Source organism: Lipotes vexillifer, unplaced genomic scaffold (genome assembly GCF_000442215.2).
Source record: "Lipotes vexillifer unplaced genomic scaffold, Lipotes_vexillifer_v1.1 scaffold3, whole genome shotgun sequence".
Taxonomy (NCBI): domain Eukaryota; kingdom Metazoa; phylum Chordata; class Mammalia; order Artiodactyla; family Lipotidae; genus Lipotes; species Lipotes vexillifer.
The window spans coordinates 3,845,587-3,848,213 of record NW_006783631.1 but is presented as its reverse complement, the minus strand read 5'-3'; the positions used below and the strand labels follow the sequence as shown (position 1 = coordinate 3,848,213).

General features: G+C 46.0%; 1 pseudogene; it reads right to left on the bottom strand.

Moving 5' to 3' along the window:
* Positions 1-638: 638 nt before the first annotated feature.
* LOC103083317 (ubiquitin-conjugating enzyme E2 N-like) lies at positions 639-1,396 on the bottom strand (annotated as a pseudogene).
* Positions 1,397-2,627: the final 1,231 nt, after the last annotated feature.

The window sequence follows — 2,627 nt, the reverse complement described above, 5'->3', positions numbered from 1 at the left end:
TTTACTGAAACATAAGATTTACAGAAGTTTCCAGACAAGCCATACAAAATGGTCATAAGCTTTTACTTGAAGGGAGGATTCTACACTTGACAGCAAAGTCACAATATTATTGGTGAGGGCTGTGATGTTTGTTTAATGTTCCCATGTTGGTTCAAACAATGAAGCTTGTCCATCTACAGCATCTGAATAATTAGAGAGCATATTCTAAAGAACTGGTTAGCTGCTTTTAACCAGTGCAATTAGATCATCATAAAAAGAGGGAAAGGAGCCCATAAAATAAACATAAAACTACCTCCCCCCAAAAAAATAATAAAGAAAAACACCCACATCCCTGCAGCTAACCCTGACAACTCTCTTCATTCACGGTGCTTTATACTTAACCCTTGATGGGGGAAACGAATAAAATCAGAGAGGGGCCACTGTTTCTAAATGTTTCGCAGCAATCCAGATGATACTTCTAGCCTCTGCTCGTGTTTTACAGCAGTGGATCAGGATGAGACCTAGATTTGCTAATGTAATAAATGCTAATGGCTTTTATTCTGCAGTGTTTCTAAGACTATGTCCATTAAATGGAAACAAAAAAGGAAGAAGTCTTGGCAGAACAGGAGAAGTGATGCACACCTGATGATCAGATCGATTTAAACATTATTCCTAGCATATAGCCTAGTCCATGCTCTAGCTGTTTCTATGGCTTGGGCTTTGTTGGTCTTCCACTGCTCCGACACATCATTTGCTAATGGATCAGCTGGATTGGAAGCACTTAACAAAGGCTTGATCGATAGCAGAACTGTGCGGATCTGCAGTGCTGGGGACCACTCAAAATATCTAAACATATTTTTCCCAACTTGTCTACATTAGGATGACAAATTCTGGTCATGAAACATACTTCAGGGGCTGCCGCTGGATATTCATCTGGAAGGAACAGTTCAAGTTTTAAAGTCCCCACCTCGGGCTTCCCTGGTGGCGCAGTGGTTGAGAATCCGCCTGCCAATGCAGGGGACACGGGTTCGAGCCCTGGTCTGGGAGGATCCCACATGCCGCGGAGCAACTGGGCCCATGAGCCACAACTACTGAGCCTGTGCGTCCGGAGCCTATGCTCTGCAACAAGAGAGGCCGCGATAGTGAGAGGCCCGCGCACCGCGATGAAGAGTGGCCCCCGCTTGCCTCAACTGGAGAAAGCCCTCACACAGAAACGAAGACCCAACGCAGCCATAAATAAATAAATTAATTAATTTTTAAAAAAAGTCCCCACCTCAAAGGGGGAACCCTGGGGGCCAGCAAGGACCACATGAAAATAATGCATGTTGCTCTCATCTGGTTCTGCTTTGATGCTGGGAACTGGTCCAACCAGCAAATGCTGGGTTTCCTTGATAATCCCATGGGGCACCCTGGCCATCTTGTCAGATCCCAAGATGGGCCTCTGGTCTCTTCTCCCTATAGCTCCCTCTTACATTGTTTTCACAAAATGATTAAAAGCATGGCCTCACACTCTTGGAGATCTGACTACTCTCTTCCCCTCTTCTGCATTTTTTCTTTTTAATTTTTAAAATTAAAAATAATTATTTATTTATTTTTGGCTGTGTTGGGTCTTCATTGCTGTGCGTGGGCTTTCTCTAGTTGCGGCGAGAGGGGGCTACTCTTGCTTGTGGTGCGCGGGCTTCTCATTGTGGTGGCTTCTCTTGTTGCGGAGCATGGGCTCTAGGTGTGCAGGCTTCAGTAGTTGTGGCACACGGGCTCAGTAGTTGTGGCTCGCAGACTCTAGAGTGCAGGCTCAGTAGTTGTGGCGCACGGGCTTAGTTGCTCTGCGGCACGTGGGATCTTCCTGGACCAGGTCTCGAACCCCTGTCCCTTGCATTGGCAGGCAGATTCTTAACCACTGTGCCACCAGGGAAAGCCCCCCTCTGCTTTTATCTGGACCTTTCTTTCCTTTGCTTCTACTCTCTTTATCCTGCTCAATTTGGATTCTGCTTCTGTTTCTTCTCAGTCTGGATCTCTGCTTTGGAAAAGAGCTTTGAGTTGTTTGTTTGTTTCAAAGATTTGTTTTTGATGTGGCCCATTTTTAAAGTCTTGATTGAATTTGTTACAATATTGCTTCTGGTTTATGTTTTTTGGTTTTTTGGCCCCGAGGCATGTGGGATCTTAGCTCCCCGACCAGGGATTGAACCCACATCCCCTGCATTGGAAGGCGAAGTCTTAACCGCTGGACTGCCAGGGAAGTCCCTGCTTTGTTACGTTTCATAAGTTCAAGGGCCCATACTGCTCCAGTGCTATCAGCTCTGTCATATGGACCCATTGCACTTGCCTCCTGGTTGGATCCTTCAAAACCTAGTTCTCAGACTGGCCCACAGCACTTTCCAGTTAGTTCATCCTAGTGACTTGGGGCTTCTTCTGTCTTAGGAGGCTTAGGAGCCCAGTTGTCGCTCTGTGCACCATGCAGTCCTTGTAGTTTAGCTACCAGTGGGTTGTTCCCACCCCTTCGTATCAGGAGAATACTGGGGAGATCTTACCACTTAGTTTTGTTGCAGATGTTGTCCGTGGGTCTTTAGTTTTGCTATCTTCGTTGCTCTGTGGGACAATTTGGGAAGATTTAAAAATACCACCACCGTCTTCTAAGAATTCCAGTGTGT